Here is a 22,713-nt window from a genome sequence, read left to right as displayed (position 1 = left end):
TATGTAACCAGCGTCGCTGATATGAAGCAGGGGGCCTGAGAGAGCAGGGAGAACCGGAACATGCATGTTGCATGGAAACAGTGGTCTCCAGCTCAGCTTCATTTACATAAACTGTCTTGTGAATGAAAACCCCGGGCGCTGTGTGACGCTTTCATCATTATGATGCAGCTGTGGGTCTGAGTCTGTCCACACAGATGTATGCAGATGGGCTCTGTTCACTGCACCAGCGAAAGTCACGTGAAACATTTTAAAAGCTTTAATGTGACGTAAAGCCTGTAAACCCAGTTGCATTTAACTTCAGCATTCAACCTGAGATAATGTTCTGCTTTCTTAGATGGATTCTGCCCAGAGCCATAGTTTGCAGGGACATTAATGAGGCGAATATGGTACAAGGGACACATTAAGGAAACTGGCCATTTGAAAATAATTGATTAAAACACAACATGAACTGATCAGAGAGGCTGCCAGAGGCTTGATGTAACACTAAAGGATCTGGGGGAATTCCTGCTTTGTACAGGTTTTGTTCTATGTGCCGTCATTCTCCAGATGTCTGAACTAAAATGTCGGGAAGACAAAATCATTGCTTCCTTATACAACTTGCAGAGGGTAGGAGAATATGTTATGGTTTGATGGAAAATATCCAATGAAAACTTCAGCTTTGTGTAATTTGGCAGGACAACAGGTTCATAGTTCAGGAGAGCCTTTTTTTATTAGATAAAACTTGACATTTTGTTACCGTGAACCGAATAATGAGCAATTCTTGAAGCTTCAGATGTCAAAGTCAGCAGAGGATGGTTTTTGTAGTTAAGGAAGCGAATGACTTCACCAGAAGAACAGTAAATGATCACCTGAAGAGAGAGAAAAGATGCGACCAGATAATTCAAAAGGTGAATTCAAGTATTAATTTAGGGGGAACAGATTTTTTTGTATTTTAGCTGAAATATAAAATAATCAAAGTTACGCTAAAGGTGTTGGAAAGAATTCCTCGTTGACTCCTTTTGTTTGCACGTCAGAAACCCGGCCTTTTAATGCCGCCGTGTCTGCACGGAGGAAGGCTGTGTGATCACGGCACAACAGGCGTCGCAACACAAATAAACAGATTCAGATCCTTCACGCATGCTTCAAGTGTGCAACCATCAGATGTTGTTTGAACATCTTTGGATGCGAGTGGGTGAAGCAGCCACTCAGGGTCCACCTGGAGCTCTGAGGCAGAATATCAAGCAGACTGCTCACTCCATCATAACAAGGTGGGCGAAGCCTTCTGTCCAGGATGACACAGACTCCGCACCTAAAAGCTCTATGCAGTGCAATGCATTTTAGAAATGATGCATGGTTTAATTGCTGACTTTTCTTGCCTCCTATATAGTAATAGGCTACTAGTGCTCAAGAGTTGACAGGTTTGTGATCTAAATCAGCTTCCTGTTGATAAAAAGGACTCAAAACAGAGGGTCATGAAATTAAAAAGAAACATTCAGGTGAAAGATGCCTAATTAGGTTTAAGCATATTTATAGAAGCTGTGAGTGATGAGGCATCTAGCTATATGAAGCCTCTGTGTGCTGTTGATTCTCAGCAGGACCGGCGCTGCTGCTGCATTTATTACTTGATCAAGTACCCATGGCACATACAGAGGAAAAGCAAAAACAAAGGGAACTTTATTTAATTCTTAAAAGCCGATTAAATTTAGATTTGACCCAGATTTCAAGCATGCAAAATCTCATTTTGCATGCTTGTTTTGCACATAGATGTTTGTCTATTCCTGCCTCTCATTGTCATAAAAGGGGAAAACAATGTACAGGAGGAACCTGTAGTTTCCCCCTTTTAACAGGGAAAGGAACTCATGTGAAAAGCAAATACATGATAGAGGACTTAGAATTGAACTGTAAAGACTCCAAACTTTAACCTCTATGGCTAAAACACTTGTGTATAAGCTGGCTGGTATCAAAGCAAGGACAACAGTAATCCAACTCAGACTGATGCACGTACTCTAGTGTGAAAAACTGCATTAGATTTATCATCCAACTTTGTCTGGTTATGCGATTGAGCCTTAAATGGTTTATACAACTCTATAAACGTTATTGGAAGCTTTATAATGTTGATCGCACAGATGTCTGTAAAAATAAAACAGGTATTAAATATTTACGTAATTTTAGAACTACATAAACTTTATATTCTCCACCTTAAAACTCCCCTTTAGTCCCTCAGACATTAGAAAGCACTTCCTGTTGCATTTATTACTTGATCAAGTACCCATGGTACATATGGAGGATAAGCAAAAACAAAGGGAACTTTGTCTAATTCTTAAAAGCCCATTAAATTCAGATTTGACCCAGAAATTAAGCATGCAAAATGTCATTTTGCTAGCTTGTTTTGCACATAGATGTTTGTCTATTCTTGCCTCTCATTGTCATAAAAGTGGAAAACAATGAACAGGAGGAACCTGTAGTTTCCCCCTTTTAACAGGGGAACTCATGTGAAAAGCAAATACATGATAGAGGACTTAGAATTGAACTGTAAAGACTCCAAACTTTAAACTCTATGGCTAAAAAACTTGTGTATACGTAAGCTGGCTGGTTTCAAAGCAAGGACAACAGTAATCCAACTCAGACTGATGCACGAACTCGAGTGTGAAAAACTGCACTAGATTTATCATCCAACTTTATCTGTTTATGCGATTGAGCCCTAAATGGTTTATACAACTCTATAAACGTTATTGGAAGCTTTTTAATGTTGATCGCACAGATGTCTCTAAAAATAAAGCAGGTATTAAATATTTACGTAATTTTAGAATTAAATAAACTTTATATTCTCCACCTTAAAAGTCCCCTTTAGTCCCTCAGAGATTTTTTCTTAAACACAAACGTTACAAACAACATCATTTTTTAATGGTTTCCTAATTTCAAATCTAAGCCTTTTGTATGGTGGATTTACAGGACGAGTAGCTGTCTGGGTGTCGAAAAGTTGTGGGTTTGAACGTATGACTGAGTCTGTGAGTGAATGCGCCTTTGAATGTCAGTAGGACTAGAAAAGCGTGAAATTAAAATAAGCCCATTTAGCATTTGGTGCAATGTAAAGTGACAGTTTTACAGAATTAATTAATAAAATTCAAAACCATTGGCCTGTGTCCAGGGAATCGGACTGCTGCAGTGAACAGGAAGCAAATCATCAAAACCGACCCTCCACCTGCAGGCCTGTATGACTGTTTAGGTAAGGCTGCGGCCGATGTGTCGCAGTCTTTAAAGCAGATATCAGGAGCTTTGGAAGTGAGGGTTCCAGTTCCTCTGCAGCATCTTTTCCTAAAATCTCTGAAACGACTGCTGACTGATTTACTGCAGTGGTTTAACACCGGCAGCTGACCTGGCTTCCCAGATCATCCCTCATTTCTCCTAACTTAACACGGGACTTAAAGCATCTTTGTGGTTCGTTCTCCTTCTGCACAAATGGACAGCTGATAAAATAGGTGGACATCATCAGTGCGGACTATAATAGGGTATAACACATTTACTTAGAGACGAAAAATAAAATAAAACATATGGGGAAATTCTCTAAAGGGGAGTTTGGTGCAGCTTCAATGCTTTTTCTGAACAATCTTGTTTATAAAGAATTAATGCTCATTCATTCCTTGTTTGCATGACTCATAATAATTTATGGGCTCCATAGAATATTTATTTTTCCTGCTCATTGTTCATCTATCTCAAGGTTTACTCCAATCATGACAGGAACTATTCAGACAGATATGTAGATGTCTCTGTTCCCCTCATATTTCCTCAGGGGGAATCAGATATTCTATTCTCATTCAATCATTTCAGCATCTCTGCCTATCATGTGTTTAATCTCTTCTTCTACCAATATTTCCTTTTCTTCCTTGTAGTTTACATTTTGTTAGACACAGAATTGAGCACAAAGCATTTCATTTTACTGAAACGCTGACATGCTGCATTAATTGGTATTTTACTATTTTATGTTGCATTTAATAACAGAAAGATGATTCTGTCCATGAATCATTCTAACTGGGCCTTTCTGAGGAGATTTATTTTCTCAAGGACAAACATCAGGTCTTTGTCAGATGAGTTAGTCGTATTTATGTGCGTGTTTCACTTGCTTCTTACCTACTGTAAGCTTCATATTAAAATACCTTAGTTAAGCTCTACAAATATTTACTTGATTTTGTTTTGAATAAATAATACAGAGCTTCGCTGTGATTAGAGTGAGAAGTCGCTCCTATTCTGCTTCTAACTCAAGCCTGGATGATGCAAGATATTTGTGGGAATGACCACATCGGTTTATAAAGTCAATAACCTTATAAATGTCAAAGAGTTCCACATGACGTCTGGAGCAAAGTTTTATGGTTAGGGGAGACAAAGACTGAGATATCTGAGCACAAGGACACAAAGTAAATTTGAAGAGATCCAACTGAGAGTGTAAAGCATGGAGAAGGTAGTATAATGCTGAGGCTCTGGTTTGGAAGTCCCCTATAAGTCCATCGTTTTCACCTTCAATCAACAGGTGGATGATTCAACGGGGTGTTCTGAGGAGACCATGATTCAAAGCACAGATTAATGCAGGTTTTTGGACAGAACAAAGCTTCTGATGCGGCCCAGATGTAGATCTTAATGAAAACATATGCAATAAACCTGGATCTGCGGCCTTACACTAACCAAAATTAATACGTGTAACAACTTCTGATATAAAAGGTGGTTGAAAGTGAGCTCTTTCAGGCTCCTCTGCTAAATTGCTCTTTGCTCCATGAAAGCAAGCTCTGCTCTGTCATGAAGAACAAGTCAAAAACAGTAGATCTTTTTATTCATAGACCCATTACCTAAGACTACAGGATCCTCAGGTCTGGTCATCCTTCCTACTTGAAGGCGACCCCAAACTCAGTGGGGTAAATTTTAACCCCTCTGGTGAAGGGAGGTCTTGGTGTCCCATAGAATGAGCTGGAGGGCATCACTAAGTAAAGCAATGCAACATTCATAAAAGAGCTAGAGGTTTCTACAGAGGGGCCCACATTAAACATAACAGTGACATCTCAGTGGCCTGCTCTAGGGAAAACGGCTTGCATTATTAACCAGAGAAGTCCAGAACCATTACTTATTCATTGGTTCCCACCATTAGTCCCCACATGTCACAGTCACATGGCTGAATGAGAGAAAAATGAGGGGAATTTACCAGGATAGGCCATCAGTGCAGATTTAGACAGCTTTCACCTGTTAGATATTTGGTTAAGGTATACCAGCTATGCTTATTTTGACAGACAGTTTGATCCGTATCAGGAATTGTTTCCAGGGTCAGATTAAGGTTGAAGAGGTGCTAAAGAAGATGCTCAGCTGTTCTCCTGGTTTCTCCGTCAAGCCAGGCGCGGTTGTTTTGAGCTTAGCAGCGAATGACTAACGCTGCGTTCACACTGGACGTAGCTGGCGCGACAGAAGCAGCGAGTTTACATGCAAAGTCAATGGTTGACGCGCGTCAAGGCGCAGCAAAAGGTCCCGCGGCGCGTTTTGAGCACCAGGCGCAGCACGTCTGAGCAGCTGAAGCAGCGCGTCGGGTGCGTTTAACGCAGGGAGAGAGACACAGCGCTGATGATCACTCCTCTTAAACAGTTTATTGACGCCTAAATTAACTTAAAATGCAGAAATCTGCCGGCAGAATATGCAGTTTGGATTATTTAGATGAAAAACACCTACCAGCTGCCGCGGTGAACCGCTGCTGATGAAGGGATCCATACTGTCGGCGCCCCGCTGGTATGTGGGGGTCTGAGCAGCTCCGACAGAAAAAATATTGAAGGCAGGATAATAATCTGAATGAACTGACTGCACTGATTACGTTTTCAGGTGTATTTTCTCACTTAAACACATATTAAAACTACTTTATTCCCACTGATCTCAGCAAATATAGCTGCAAGGCAGAGAAAGGATAGTGAAGCTCCGCCCAACGCGCCTCAGACACACTTTTGCACCGGGCAGCCAGAGCAGCAAAGCTGCTTCAGCCACGCGTCAGAACTAAACTGGTACAAGCAGCAAAAATGAAGCAGCAGACGCGATTTTGCTGCTTTTGCCGCGTGAACGTAGCATAACTGCACAAAGATTGCCACTGCGCTAGCAACGAGAATGCTTTTAACTGGGGGCGTGTAGCAGTTCTCGCCGTAAAGCAAGACTGACTCTCACGAGACTTCTGAGCCTGTGGGTGCGGGTCGGTGCTCCTGCAGTTGCAAGTGCAGTATTTCCCCCACAGACCACCAGGGCGGCCGAGAATACCTTTGTTCAACCTGAAATGACTCATTTAGTCATCCATAACGTTATGGAACACATTAATTAACTGAAAAATGTTGCATAGTGTCCCTTTAAGGGCTGGTTATACTCCTGCAGCAGTGTGTCGCAGTTAGCTTGTCACATGTATGACGCAGATATTTTTGATTTAGGCCCAATTTTTAAGCGTAGTGTGCGCTATGTTATTCCACGCCACAACCCAAGAGGAACAATCACCAACTAGCTACGATTGTGGGTGTGGTGGTGGTGTGTTTCTCTTCCGGTTACCAACGTCATTCAACAACAATGGCAACTCGACCAATGCACACTTTGACTGAGATGCAGCTGATCAATCTTTGCAGACTCGCTCTCCTAGCTGGTCCAACTTCACAAGTTGTTTTCCACAAAGGCGGTCATACAAACAAAACAAGACGGTATGGTAAAATATGTTTAAAATAGCAAATATGCATAGTGTAAAGTAGATGTAGATGTAGATTTGACCAATCAGAGGCCTCCTGTCTGCGGCACTGTCTGTGGTCACCTACAATTTTGGGGAGGTGCACCACAGTGTCTGCGGAAGTGGGGGGGAGGCCTCAGCATAAACCAGGCTTTATTACGATTCGCTCTCTTCAGTTAAAATAAAATCTGGAGTTAAATCTGTCTGAGATGTTGGATGACCTTAAACCGGTCTTATAACTTGTCAAGCTACCGGTAAATCATTTATTTCATGATCTGAAATATTTCAGTGTGACAGAGAAGCTGAAATGGAATAAATCTGTACGGTGATACATATAGAGGCAAATAACTAAGTAATTCAAAGGGAAAATTAAGCTTTACAAGAGATTTATCCTTGTATTCGATGAGCTCAGCTGTTTGGTTCTACGACTTTAGATCTATTACTTGTAGAACAATATAGGAGTTGCTCACTTCATGCATCAGAAAGTCATAATACAAAATTTTGACTTTGAGATTGATGTACATCACATAAAAGGCTATTAGTGTGTTTTTCTCAGATTATTAAGAACACTATAACCCTTTAGTTGAAGAAGATCTCACATGTCTGAGTGGAAAAACAAGCATTCAACTGTAATCTGCATCACAGCGTGCTTCAAGGCTTGTTATACAACAGTGATGCAAACCCTACAGGCCGTGCTGTATCCTTGCCAACAGTGTTTTATTATGGGGGATCAGTGGAGGGACTACGGCAGACATTAAACATTAGATATCAATATTATTGGGTTTTCTTTGCCTCTTTAAGATGATGTTGCTGCTATTTTTGCTAATTACAGTCAGAAAGTGCGAATGCTCTTAATTTTGGACTGAATATTAGATTTCTCCATGTTGCCGCTGCTATCAGCCAGCTCTCTGGGAACAAACAGCAAGCAGAGAAGAAAGGGCGACAGAAGAAGAAAACGGTGGCACAGATTGAGGTCTTTATTTTTAGAACCAAAAAAAAAAAGGAGACAGATAGCACAAAGGAATATGCTGTGATTAAAAAGGGACAAAAATAATAGCACTGCTTTGTTACCACACCCTACCAAAGATATTCAATTGTTCTCAGCCCAATCTTCATCTCAGATTTAATATCACATGGTCGCTGCAGATGACACTTTAGCTGCTAAAGGTCTGGGGAGGGACGGGTATGATGGGCAGAACCTGACATGGAAGGCAGTTTAACGGCTAAAACATATAAGAAAGAAAAAGGGCGGCGCAGGAAGGTTGGGGTTCCATGCAGCAGATTACTAATGGTGCATATAGACATAGGACTTACTCTCACCTAAGTGTGTTCTGCAAAAGCCGTTTTGCGGCCTGCTTTAAACAGAATGCAGAACCACGTTTATTTTACGACCTTTTAAAAGCAGCAGGTGTCGTTTTTATTTCTCCAGAATTGATGGAATCCCAGGCAGGGAGCAATCGGAGCAGCAGCAGCATGCAAAGCAGCTCTCGGTCTATTTTATTCTTTGTTTTCTAAGATGCTGCAGCATTCCATCAAGCTGGTATCCTGTAATCCATGTGAACACATTTCATCCCTCCTCTAGTCACAGCATCAGCCTCGGGATGCTGATGATGCAGGGTAAAACTGAAGTGCCATTCTCATCGGTCAGAGATCCCCGAGTTTCTTCATGCAGTTAAAGAGGACAGATTCAAATGCTTAAAGATGCCTCAGTCTGCCAGGAAAATCTGGTCTCCAGTAAAATAATTATTGCAAAGTCGTATAAAAACATCGAATGTGCACTAAGATGTAAAAAAAGAAGTACAAAATAAATCTGCATATTACAAACTATGAATCTTAGAATTTTTCTATTAATAAGGTAAGAGAGGATTTTTAATTATAAATCCCTTTATATTAGTTCTCCTATGTATCCATTTCAACTGAAAAGTGTTAAATCTGAGAAACTGATTAAAATATAATGCTAAAAACATACTTGAAGTTATTCAGTCTTAAAATAACCTCCAAAGTAAAAAGAAAAAAAAAAGTCTGAGAAGTTTCATTATCTGATGTAACATACTGTAAATAATAAAACTTTATGTTCTTGAGGCCTTTGCAAAGAAAGTACGCACAACATCCAATGAAATAAAGAAAAGGTTTTTGCAGCTTGCATGACAGAATGAGGTATTCCAGAGGCTTTATAACTTTCAAGCTAAGAACAGTACAGCTTCCAAAAGTTGTAGGTTCCCTTTCAGCTTCCTGCTTTCACATAAAAATGTGCCCCTGAGCGAAATACCTAACTTCAAAGTTGCCTACAGGTCAGTGAAGGTGGCTCTAGCATAAAGACCTTTGAGTGGTTAGTAGGACTAGAGAAGTTCAGTTCATTTGATGATGTGGCTCACTCCTCAGGGTACCACTCCATCTGGGGGCATCACTCAAACTAATGTCTGCATACGCCCCCAACCAGTTCCTAGTTTCTAATGTTCATGCCAAGGTAACAAGGAATGCAGCACCTTCAGCAAACAACACAGAAGTCTCTCTTTGATTTAGTGACTCCTTTATGCAGATAGGAGTTAGTTTTCAAGTAATCTTGATTTAATGAATCATCCCCAATCAACATCTAAAATAATTAGAAGAGGTTTATTCTACACAGACAAAGAGTTTAAAATAAATATATATATGAAACGAATTTGTTCCATTTATAAAATGTTTCAGTTATTGATTTTCTAACAATTATACCAATTTGTCTTGTGTTGTCTCACATATAAAGGTCACAGGAGGATGCCTCTAAGGGCGGCATTCATTGAAGAAACACTGCACTGTGACTTTTAGCCGGTAGGAGCGACAGGCCTGTAACTTTCAGGTTTAGCTCCATTAAAAGTTGCACCATATCTAAATTAACCAGCCTCCCTCTGTGCTTTAGGATGTGATAACAGACCACTTTGGGTCAACAGATTGAAAAGTCATGGAGTTAGTGGTAAAACATGGAACCATTCATCCCTCTAGATTAGCAGCTATATCAGAAAACCAAAAACATGTCTGAGCAGGTAAGGCTCAGACCTGCTTTGTTGCTGAACAACAAGCTTTTAACTAAGTTAAAAGCTTGTTAAGGGAAACTCAGGCTCCTGTAAAGTGGATAACTCATTCATTAAATATAGTGCAAAAATGATTTAATATAGCTCAAAATAAGCTAGTGTTCAGGTTAAAAGTTATGCTGTGTTGCTTTAATGACACGATATAACATCAAAGCACCAACAAGGCCTCAGCACTCCTATGCTCCACTTATCTGGAACAAACTTCCAGAAAACTGTAAAAGTGCGGAAAGCCTGAGTTCCTTTAAATCAAGACTAAAAGCACATTTGTTTAGGATTGCCTTCGACTGTTCTAGTTAAACAGTTCAACTAAAACATATTTTCTTTAGTCCAACTGTTTTTAATATTCTTTTTTGTTTCTGCATTTTTTATTTTATTGTATTTATTTATTTATTTATTGTCCCTACTTGCTTTGATTCTGTTTTTATCTTCCTGTAGTTTAATCATGTAAAGCACTTTGCATTGTCTTTGTACTGAATTGTGCTATACAAATAAATTTGCCTTGCCTTGCCTTGCCTAGCTGGTCATTCTTTATTAAAATCCTTGAGAGCGGTCTGGCAATATTAGTCTGAATACCTGGTGATTTTTTTGGAGAGGTACAACAAACAGTCAGCAAATTATTGTTTGTTTGACTGACCCAAACAGGTAATGACAGGATATTATTTCATGGGTCAGCTTTCAGTCACATGGCCTCAGAGGGATATGTGTCAGGCTCCAGATTGAAGAGGAACTGAATCTTTGCTTATTAGAAGCCTGCAAGATGACATTTCACGATCAGCTAACTGGATCATGCCCATAAAAGGGGATTAGAAAGAATTTTAAAAAAGGAACTTTAAGGTAATTTTGACTTGAATTTTGACTGGCTTTAGTTTTAATACCTCTTTAAAAAGGAAATGGCTGCAAGGCAAAGACGACATGACTAATCATAATCATAATTAATGGACTTGTCTCCTAACTGGAACTGCTTCACTGCTGTCAAGACATTAAACATCAGGTGTGAATAATGTCTTAATAGAGAATATTAGTGCGAAAAAGCATTTTATCTTAATGTGCCAAATTCGCCCAAAGGCCCGGATCTGGGCAGTGGCCATTTTGTTTCACTGTTTTTGTTTTGTCTGCATGCAGAGTGTTTCTCAGAACATGCAGTCCCACAGGAGCTGAGTGGCCAAAAAAAAAAGCTCCACATTGCCTTGCAGCTGAAAACTATTTACTCTTTGGTTGCTCCCACCTGCAGACTGGATGCTGTTCTTCCAGCTTCCTGAAACAACCTTAGTCTGCAAAACCGGTGCTCTGCGATTCTCTAGTGCCTAAAGCGTTCAACATTTCGGGCGGAATGGTGCCTTTTTTTAGTCAGACCCGAAGAATAGGAAAAACAAAGGTTTTTTGTTTCCTTTGATAATAGTCTTTAGCTAAGTGAGGTATTATATATGTTGACCGTAAATGTTAAACCTCAATATATTTTGCTGGTATTTTACATTATGAATTACATTACATTACGAATAATCAACACTTAAAACATCCCTCTGCTGAGGAAATTGTCCCAGTTTGGGCTCAGTGGAGAACAACGCTTCCAACATGTGCAAGAAGTGACTGCCATTTATTAGCATGACACAAGGCGATGCTAACAACCTTAAAGCAACTGGTGACTACTGGACTTTGGTCTAATTACATTTGTGTCAGAGGAAAATGGAGATACTGTACAAGCTGTAAACACTCCTGACCAACAAAGACTGAACTTTAGCAGCTGTGACTCACTTGTAATGCAAGAATATTTTTATTTTACCTTTTACCTCCATCTAGAAAGCAAAATCGTTCAATAAGGCCTAAAAAGTCAGGTACAGGATTCCTGTAGCAACAAATGAAACTGATCAAAATTTAAGTTAAAAAGTAACAGTAAGATTACAAAACTAGGCTCTTACTCGGTTCCCTTGTAATAACAACACTTTGGCAACCACTGTACTCTCTGTTGCATTCACTCTAGTAACACGTTCAGAAATGTCAGTTAGACTGTAGATTTATACATTATACAGATTACTCTTATAAGCAAATTAGCCATATTGAATGTTACGGTTAGAAAAAATGAGAATCACCTCTCCTTTCAACATACTGACATCAGAGATTCTGATGTCTGAATTCAAAAGAAACACATTAAAGCTGGTAGTTTCATTTGATAGTTTATGTTTAGAAGTAGAGATTACTATATAGTTCACTGTTAAAACCTATTATAATAAGACAGAGTCATCCTACAGCAGGGGCTCCCTAAATGGTCCCCAAAATAGTCAGATAAAGAACATATAGCAGGTCAGGAAACTGGTTTTAGAATCATTGAGATGCGATTTTTGAGGCATGGAGGGCGACAATATTTAATGAAATACATTCATGTGAATATTCCATGTGATAAATTAATGACATGATTTTTATATTTATTTATTGATCTAATATGCAATTCAAATATATATTTAAATTGTAGAATGCCCAATTAAATATTTAATGCCACAATTAAATAACTGGATATACATTTAAAATGAAGACTTATAATAACTAAATGTAAAAAAAAATGTATTCCAAAATTATATATTTATTTGATTTCATTGACATTTATGAATCAATATAGAGCAAGGAATTTAAATGTAATTTCGGGGGGGTTGGCAGTCTGTTGCATTATTTCTGGGGTCCCAGGCTGAAATGTGCGAGAGCCACTAATCCAGAGCATTTTCATTCCTTCAGCTGCAATTGACCCTTTTAAAGACTTGATCATGCTAAAGTGACGTTACATAAAATAAGTTTGACACCCTTGATCTAGAGGGTGAACCCTTAGAGATTTAAAATCAAGAAAACAAATAAGAATTAGGAAAAAAGAAACAATTATTACCAGTTTAAACGACATGACATATCCGGCCTCTGCCTTGCCCTTATACAGCTCTCAAGTCTTCCCACTCAATACGTACAGTTACTGTTGGAAGCTGGAGAAGTACCTCTCTTCTCCAGCAGAGTCCGCCGTGGATCCTCCTGAGCAGAGCCCTCTGCACAGCTGCTGCTCGTTACCATCATCAGGAGGACCCTCTACTTAAGCTGTCTTCAGACCTTGCCTCAACGCCGCAGTGTTGAGCCAGTTGGTTAGCACCTAAGCCCAGAACCTCTGAGAACTTTTGCTTGCTCTGAGAACCTGACAGGATCCTAATCTTGTCTCTGTCTTTCCAGGAAAACCTGATCTTTCTTCGTGAAGCTCTGGAGGAGCTTAACCCACCGAGCCTGCCCTCAGAGCCAAACCTGAAGACTTCCCCTGGATTCTCTTGCAGCTCTGGACCAAGAGCTGGAAATCCAAAGTCAAGGTCTGCTGCCTTTCTAGAAGCAAGACGCTGAAGCAGCTAACGGACTCAGCTAATCAGACTCTCTCCAGTTCCAACAACCTTCCTCTCCAAGATCCATTCAAGGACCCACAAGGTACAAACCTGAGACTATCAAAGGACAAACCGCTAAGAGCCCTGCTAACTAACTGTCTTCCTCACAGACTCCGGTGAACCCGTTTGCCCTGGACCAGAACCAGAACATACTATCATTGGATTGTATTCAATAAACTCTGTTAACTTTTCATCTGTTTCCTGTGTCGTGGTGTTCTGCATAATTGGGTCACATTCGTGTACCGATCATGACAGAACACTGCGGCCAAACACAAGGCCCAGCAGATCACTTCACCCGCCACTTGGAAGAGCAGGCGGCCCAACTAAATGGACATGCCTTGGCCTTACGTGAGCTAAACACCCGCATTGAAATGCAGAACCAGGTAATTCAAGGCTATGCTAATTACTTTAATAGTGCTAACGCCACACCGGCAGCGCAACCATTTCCGGGTCCAGTTCCTCCTCCGCGGTCACCAGCAGTGACGTCATCAGAGTTCCGCCCAAGCCTTCCTGAAAAATTCTCCGGTAATATGAAGGATTGCAGAGGATTTTTATTTCAGTGCAGATTATTGTTCCAGAACTCTCCCAACAGTTTTTCGACGGACTTTAAGAAAGTAACCTTTATTCTCTCTCAACTAACTGGAAGAGCTTTGGAGTGGGCCCAGGCCAGATTCCCCTCAGATGAAAGTCTCAACTGCCGATACTCTGATTTCATTTCTGAGTTCTCCCAGATTTTTAATCAGGAAACTGATCAAACAATTGACTCTCGTGCTCTTTTCAGTATTAAGCAGGGAAACTCATCTGTGGCTGATTTTTCGATCAACTTCCGGGTTAAGGCAGCAGCTTCCGGATGGAATCAAAGTGCTCTGAAGGGAGCTTATTTCATGGCCTTAAATGAGAATATTAAAGACGAACTGGCAACTCTCGACGAGCCAGCCTCCCTTGAGGATCTAATCAAACTGACAATTAGATTGGACAACAGAATTAGAGCCAGAAGCAGCTCCAAGTTAAGAAATTCTGGGTCTCATGCCTCTACATCTGCTTCAAATATTATGACTGTTTCTTCTCCTCCCACAGAGCGACCAAAAGCCCAGTCCCTCCCTCTGCCTGTTCAGGCTTCACATTCTGATGGTATGGAGGTCGAACCTATGCAGGTGGGACACACTCGGCTTACTCCTGAGGAGAGACAAAAACGTTTTTTGAGCAGACTTTGCATCTATTGTGGTGAAAGTGGACATTTCATTGCTTCCTGCCCGGCTAAATCAAAAGGCAGGGCCCGCCAGAGGATCTGAGGAGTCTGGCGGGCCAAACCAACTCTAAGAAATCTCCTCGATTGATGCTGCCTGCCACCTTGTTTTGTAATAATCAGAACCTCTCTTTTTCTGCCTTTATTGACTCAGGCTGTGAACGGAACCTCATAGACTCTAACCTCGTTCAACAATTGATGATTGAAACTGTTCCTCTTTCTCAACCCCTCCGTGTCTCTGCCATTGATGGGAAAAATCTCCACCAAGTTACTCATCAAACCCAACCCCTCGAGCTCCTCCTCTCAGGTAACCATCGTGAAACTATCACATTTTTTGTTATTCCCTCCGCATGTTCCCCGTTGGTGCTTGGATTCGAATGGCTGGAGAAACACAATCCACGCATTAATTGGACTGAGCGTCACGTGGAAGCATGGTCTACGTCATGTCATGAGACTTGTCTTCGGTCGGCAGCCCCCGTGGTGGGGCCTCCTAGGGGTGGGGGAGAGATGGACTCTCCTGACCTATCTTCAGTTCCCTTTGAGTACCATGACTTGGCCCCGGTTTTCAGTAAGGTCAGTGCTACGTCCCTTCCACCACATAGACCATATGACTGTGCTATTGAGTTGTTACCTGGAGCACCGTTACCCAGCAGCCGTTTATATAACATCTCCAAGCCAGAACGAGAGACAATGGAGAAGTATATTAACGAGTCTTTAGCTGCTGGAATTATTCGCCCGTCCTCTTCTCCTTTGGGTGCTGGTTTCTTTTTTGTTGGCAAGAAGGATGGTTCATTAAGACCATGCATTGACTACAGAGGGTTGAACCAAATCACCATAAAGAATAAGTACCCTCTACCTCTCCTAGCCTCTGCTTTTGAACCTGTTCAGGGGGCAACAGTCTTCACCAAACTGGATCTGAGAAACGCATATCATCTCCTCAGAATCAGAGAAGGAGATGAATGGAAGACTGCTTTCAAGACACCATTAGGTCAGTTCGAGTACCTGGTAATGCCTTTTGGTTTAACAAACGCCCCCGCCTGCTTTCAAGCACTAGTGAATGATGTTCTCAGAGACTTTTTAAATGTGTTTGTCTTTGTCTATATAGACGACGTACTCATTTATTCACGGAACTTAACTGATCACAAGAAACATGTCCGCCTGGTGTTACAGAGGCTACTGGAGAACAAGTTATTCGTCAAGGCAGAAAAGTGTGAGTTCCACCAACCATCAGTGACCTTTTTGGGGTTTGTGCTCGAGGGCGGGCAGGTTAAGCCTGCTGAGGACAAGATAAAGGCGGTTTTGGACTGGCCGATTCCTGAAAATCGAAAACAGCTTCAAAGGTTTTTGGGGTTCGCCAATTTTTACCGTCGTTTCATCAGAAATTATAGCCAGACGGCTCAACCTCTGACCTCTTTAACTTCAGTTAAGAGGAATTTTCAATGGACTCCCGAAGCTCAGTCTGCTTTTGACAAACTGAAATCTTTGTTTTCCAGAGCACCGGTGTTAATTCAGCCTGACCCTTCTAAACAGTTCATCCTGGAGGTCGATGCTTCGGATTCTGGCGTTGGAGCCGTCCTTTCCCAGAGACTCGACTCAGATCAAAAGATTCATCCATGTGCTTTTTTCTCTCGCAGACTCTCATCAGCAGAACAGAACTACGGCGTTGGAGATCGAGAACTATTAGCCATCAAATTGGCGTTGGAGGAGTGGAGACACTGGTTAGAGGGAGCTGAGCACCCGGTTCTAGTCTGGACTGATCACAAGAACCTTGCTAGCATCCAGTCTGCCAAACAGGCCAACCCTCGTCAATCCAGGTGGTCCATTTTCTTCTCCAGATTTAATCTCGTTATCTCCTACAGACCCGGATCAAAGAATGTGAAACCAGACTCCCTCTCGCGCCTATACTCCGTCGATCAACCCGAGACACCAGAGCCAGTCCTCCCGGCCTCTTGTACTGTGGGAGTCGTGAACTGGGAGATCTCCGATCTTATTAACTCCGCCCTGGCCACGGAACCCAACCCAGGTAACGGTCCGGCTAACAGAACTTATGTTCCGTCTTCCGTCAGGTCCAGGCTCATTCAATGGATGCACACTGCCAAATTCTCGGCCCACCCTGGAGTCAGTAGAACCATCGCTCTCATCACCAGACGCTTCTGGTGGCCCACTCTCCACAGGGACGTAAAGGAATATGTGCTGGCCTGCCCCATTTGTGCTAGAAACAAGGCCTCGCATCAGCCACCCTCTGGTCTGTTACAACCTCTTCCGATTCCTTCACGTCCATGGTCCCACATTGCCATAGATTTCGTCACTGGTCTCCCCATCTCTCGAGGTATGTCCACTATACTCACCATCGTTGACCGTTTTTCCAAGTCCTGTAATTTAGTCCCTCTCAGGAGGCTCCCCTCGGCGTTCCAGACTGCTCAGCTTCTCGTGAAACACGTCTTCAGATTACATGGCATTCCCCAGGAAATCCTATCAGACCGTGGTCCTCAATTCGTTTCACAAGTTTGGAAAGCCTTCTGTTCAGCTCTGGGCTGTAAGTCTGCCTTGACTTCAGGTTATCATCCACAATCCAACGGTCAGACCGAGCGCATGAATCAGCACCTAGAATCCACCCTCCGCTGCCTAACTTCCAACAACCCCACCGACTGGAGCCAGTATCTACCTTGGATCGAGTACGCCCATAACTCCCAGAGATCAGCTTCCACCGGCCAGTCACCATTTCAGGTCAGTCATGGATACCAACCACCACTTTTCCCCGCAGATGAAAAGGAGATAGCAGTCAAGACCATCAACCAACACATCCGTCGCTGTCAAAGGATTTGGAAAGAAACCATCACCACCCTCAACAAATCATCAGAGACCACCAAACTTTTTGCCGACTCCAGGAGACGTCCCGCTCCCGAGTACGCCATCGGACAGGAGGTATGGCTGTCCACCCGAGACATTCCCCTCAAGGGAATGTCTCGGAAACTGTCTCCCAGATTCATCGGTCCATTTAAGGTTTCCCAGGTCATCAGTCCCTCCGCAGTCCGTCTCCAGTTACCTCCGAGTCTTCGCATCCACCCCACCTTTCACGTTTCTCAGGTCAAGCCCGTAGTCTCTAGCCCTCTGTGCCCGCCATCCGACTCCCCACCACCCGCCCTGGAAGTCGATGGCCACCCGGCTTTTACCGTCCGTCGCATCGTGGACTCCCGTCGGCGAGGTCGCGGCTGGCAGTACCTCGTCGACTGGGAGGGCTACGGACCTGAAGACCGTCAGTGGGTTCCCGGCTCTTACATCCTCGATCCTTCCCTGATCGAGGAGTATGAGCGTTCCTGCCCATCTACTTCCTCCGGACCGCCAAGGGGCGGTCGTTGAGGGGAGGGTACTGTTGGAAGCTGGAGAAGTACCTCTCTTCTCCAGCAGTCCGCCGTGGATCCTCCTGAGCAGAGCCCTCTGCACAGCTGCTGCTCGTTACCATCATCAGGAGGACCCTCTACTTAAGCTGTCTTCAGACCTTGCCTCAACGCCGCAGTGTTGAGCCAGTTGGTTAGCACCTAAGCCCAGAACCTCTCAGAACTTTTGCTTGCTCTGAGAACCTGACAGGATCCTAATCTTGTCTCTGTCTTTCCAGGAAAACCTGATCTTTCTTCGTGAAGCTCTGGAGGAGCTTAACCCACCGAGCCTGCCCTCAGAGCCAAACCTGAAGACTTCCCCTGGATTCTCTTGCAGCTCTGGACCAAGAGCTGGAAATCCAAAGTCAAGGTCTGCTACCTTTCTAGAAGCAAGACGCTGAAGCAGCTAACGGACTCAGCTAATCAGACTCTCTCCAGTTCCAACAACCTTCCTCTCCAAGATCCATTCAAGGACCCACAAGGTACAAACCTGAGACTATCAAAGGACAAACCGCTAAGAGCCCTGCTAACTAACTGTCTTCCTCACAGACTCCGGTGAACCCGTTTGCCCTGGACCAGAACCAGAACATACTATCATTGGATTGTATTCAATAAACTCTGTTAACTTTTCATCTGTTTCCTGTGTCGTGGTGTTCTGCATAATTGGGTCACATTCGTGTACCGATCATGACAGTTACCTTAAAGCCGCTTTAACATTTAGCCATAATTCTTCATGTTTTCCTACTAATGATTAATGTCTGCTCCTCAAAATCGAAATAATAAATGCCATAAAGAGTCTTCTAAGCTAAATGATCAATCTGTTATTGATTGAGGACTATGTACAGTCATACAGTAGCTTTTCTGTTTTCAATTAAAGATGTTTTTCTTATAGCATTTTTTTTGTTTTCATACCTTAGAACCACAACACTTTTATTTTCCATACTGCAGGTCTATATGTTATGTCTATTGTCCATCTCTCTTCATAAATTTTATTTTATATACTTAGTGTTTGCATATGTCATGATAATCCAACCTGTTTTCAGATCATTGACTGATTTTAGGAGAATAAAAGACTTTAACCTTTATAGAGCAAAAAGCTACATCATAAAATCCCTGAACACGGCCTTCATAGCTCCCCAGATTCTTAAAGATGAGAAAATGAAAGAAAGAAAAAAATTAACCTTCAGCACACTTGGACAACGCAATACATCAGAGGAACATTAAGCTCAACAGGGTCTAACAGGGTAGTTTTTATTACAAGACAACTCTTAAACTGTGGTCTGATGCTGTTGGAAACTGCTGACAAAAGCTTGTGGTTCAGATCTGTACTTGGGTGGACCTAAAAAAGCCCTTTAGCAGAAAATAGCAGACGCTTAATGTAGGGAGCTCAGACAGGTACAGTCATTAATCACCTCCGGCTGGAGCTTGACCTGAGAAGCTCAACTGGGTTAGAATTTTTTATGAAAAGGAAACCATAATCAACACCCTGAATATAAAATAGCCTGTATCTTCATAATGCTAATTACATATTCTAATAAACACATTAATGACCATGATGAAATAGCAGCTTTAGATAAGCAACTGGATTGTTAAATTGGTGCCAGATTTTAAAGCAGCTGATGGCCAGATGTAGAGCTGTAAAATGTGTTTTTAACAGCCCAAATTTTCTATATTTTGCTCATTTTACATTTGCAAACTTTATAGTGATTTAATATGATAGGCCTAGACATAGAAGAGCAACTCGTAAAGATAATAAATGGCGTTGAAAATGTTTTACAAAAAAAGGGGGGGGGAATTTATGTCATGTTTTTGTATTCAGGCCCTTTAAATCAATGCTTTGCTGGACAACCTTTGGCTGTAATTATAGCTGGAAGTATTTCGGGTTGTCTCTAAAAACTTTGTATATCTAATCGGCAAAATCTTCACATTTCTTTGTGAAATAGCTCAAGCTAAGTCAAGTGTTATTTTCAGCATTTAACTTAAATTTACTGTTGCTTCATTCTCATTTTCATAAACCCTTAACATGGTTGGTCTACCTGCTAAAGAAATAGCCTCCTCATAGCATTATGCTGCCCCTACCATGTTTCACTGCCGGGATGTTGTATTTAGTCTCCCAACACCTTTAGCGCTGTACATGTAAACCTTAATGTTTCATTAATTCTGGTCTCCTTTAACCATCTAATTTAACATGGTTGCTGTCTCTCCTACGTGCTTTCCATTCCTCCACGAAGTCCAAACGTCTAAAGCTTTTAACAATCTCTGCAGCTCGTCCACAGTTCCCATTAGCCTCCTGTGTATTTTACGTGGACAGCAAAGTAATGATAAATTAACTCTACTTAATACTCCTCCTCATCTTTCTCTCTATCCCGCCATGTTTGTACTCCCCACAAAGCCGTTTGTTTCGTACACTAACAAACCTCTGAGGCCATAACAGAGCAGTTACATTTATACTGAGATTAAATCCCTCATAGATTAACCTCTGAAGACAGACGTTTCAACTGGTTTCTGTGTAGAGGTGTCAGGGTAAACCAGGTATTATTTTCCTTCCACTTTTCGTATTTGGTTTAATTCTGTCATACTGATCTAAGGTTTTGAAGACGATACAAGGCACAGCAACTTTTATCAATCAAGGTTGACTAATTCAAATAAAGGTTGAACCCAAACACTCAATAGCCTTTTCTCAGCAGCCTCACTCCCTGAAACGTCCTCACTGCTTTATCCATCCACTGTAAAAGTGATGGCGTGAAATTTAAGGATGACCTGGATGTTTCTGAGAAACCACCCTCGGGTGAGTCACCGTTCACCCACACAGAGCAGCCCCTCATAATGCTTTCAGCATCTGTGTGACCCTCCCCTCCAGCTTACACCTCCACCCCCTCCCTGTTACTGTGGCTCCCCTCTCTGCAGCCCAAACTGCAGAATGTGATATAGTGGTGATTATTGGGTGGGGGGCGGTATTTCATTCATCATGGTATGGATTAACCTATTTCCTTATAAAGTGAAATCTTATTTGATTTTGTTGTTGGGCTGTAAGACTCCCACTAATGAGCCAAACATCCATCCTAACTAGAAGTGACAGCTTCCACTGGAGAACATGAGCCAGCTGCCTCTACTCCATGTGAGCGCGTGAAGCAATTCCAGCTGCGCCAGAGATACAATCTGCTGCATCATCGCATTTAAAGGCAACCGGCCAACAAGTCTGCGTTCCTACATCTAACAGCAGTCATACCAACACAGAGAAACAAGATGTTAACCAGAACTGGATCTAAATATTAATTTATAGATTAAAACTGTGGAATGTTGCTCTTCCAGAATATTTCTCTTAAAAACATGTTTTACCGGATGTCTGGAGGGAGATGTGGGTAAAAGTGGTGCGGCTATTTGGCGCCACTTGTTTTCCACGCATGGATTGGTGGATTAATGGATCGGACCCTCAGGTGAAGAGAAGAGGTGGAACCAGGCGGGGGTGTCATAGTGCGGGTTTCACCGCGGTTCTCCCTGGAGGGAACCCCTCACCCCCCGCCCACCACTCTTGCACTCAGCACCAGGATCTATTTTGCGCTCCCTTAATGCCAGAGCCACGCTAAAAGATGCCGCGCACTTTGCGTGAAAGCAGTAAAAACAAGCGACGCATTCTTACAGCGCGATCGTGCCCCCCGCCCCTCCCTGATAGCTCCACCGCAGTCCCCCTGCCTCGGTGTGTGAGGCTCAGTCAGGCTGTCACAGACTGATTCATGCCTCCTCATTTTGCTGCGACATACAGGATGGGATGAGGGACTGAAATGTGAAAAAACAAACAAGAAAAAAAAACAGAAAAGCAACCGAACCCCTCCCCCGCATCATATAATGCGGGGTTTGGACACACACACACCCCACCCTCTCTATCTTTTTAACCATTTTTCCACCTGCTGGAAATGCGCCCTGCGCCTGGCGCTGTCCGCGGTGCTGAAATCGCCCACATCCAACATGCGCATTATAGCGCAGCGCAGCCATCCTCCCAGCGATCCGCTGCGTGTTTCAGATTGATCACCCAGGACGTCACGCATTGCCTCCCATCCCTCTCACCGCGCTTTGATCTCCGCTTCTTCCTTCCCGTTAATAACAGCAAACATCAACACCTCCGTGTCCCAGATTAGCTAATGCCATTTACCTCCTCATTAGCTTCATTTATTACAGAGAGGACAAGAAGGACATCACTTGCTTGATTGTGTCAAACCTCTGCCGCCGCAGCACCTTGTTTAATGAGTGCACCATCAAGCATGGATAAAAGAGCTGGGATCTTACCTGCGCCTGCTGTCAGTGCCCTGCAGTCAGTACTGGAGGAAGCGTCTGTCTCTACCAGCAGCTGAGCGGTTACAGCCTCTCTCTCTCTCTCTCTCTCTGAATGTGACTGGGATGCTGCAAAGGCACTGCGCGTCCTTCTGCTTCCTCCTCACTTCTTCTTCAATGGTGGAGGGTGGTGGGTGGGAGGATGGGGTTGCAGTGCAGCTCTTGTCAAAGATGGCGGACACTTTTGACGTCAGCACCAGCTTTTAATAGATATCTGTCAGAGAGAGAGAGAGAGAGGAAGAAAATGAGGCAGCTGCATAACAACATATTTAATGTTTTTTTTTCTAAATACTGACACAAGCTTTTATTTATCCTCAGATGCACTGGAACTTTAAATGGGATGCTCCTTTTTGTCTCCTTATAAACACACAAATAGATAATTCACACAAAACAAATTTCCAGTGACAAATGTTTATAAAATATCAGACTTTTGTTAAAATATTGTTCAAGGACATAAAATTGTAAAAATGTGGCATCATTTCTATCCATTCAGTACTAAATGAGTTCCAGCCTTGACAAATCATCATCATACAGATTCCTCCAGCCTGTAATCTAACTAAACAGCACCATGAAGACTGAGGAACGCAGTACGTAA

At 42.5% G+C, this 22,713-nt stretch overlaps 1 protein-coding gene across 2 annotated transcripts in view; it reads right to left on the bottom strand.

Moving 5' to 3' along the window:
* Positions 1–22,246, bottom strand: part of snap25a (synaptosome associated protein 25a) — a 55,476-nt gene extending 33,230 nt beyond the window's left edge. Inside the window, exon 1 of one of the 2 annotated variants that reach the window (XM_038308550.1) lies at positions 22,074–22,246. The gene's annotated coding sequence lies outside the window, so the exon portion shown is untranslated. The remainder of the gene's footprint in view (positions 1–22,073) is intronic. The other variant, XM_038308549.1, reaches the window with a different exon arrangement.
* Between the last annotated feature and the right edge of the window lie 467 nt (positions 22,247–22,713).

This window comes from Cyprinodon tularosa, unplaced genomic scaffold (assembly GCF_016077235.1).
Source record: "Cyprinodon tularosa strain WSP-4 unplaced genomic scaffold, ASM1607723v1 ctg64, whole genome shotgun sequence".
Lineage (NCBI taxonomy): Eukaryota > Metazoa > Chordata > Actinopteri > Cyprinodontiformes > Cyprinodontidae > Cyprinodon > Cyprinodon tularosa.
This window is presented reverse-complemented; position numbering and strand designations above follow the sequence as displayed.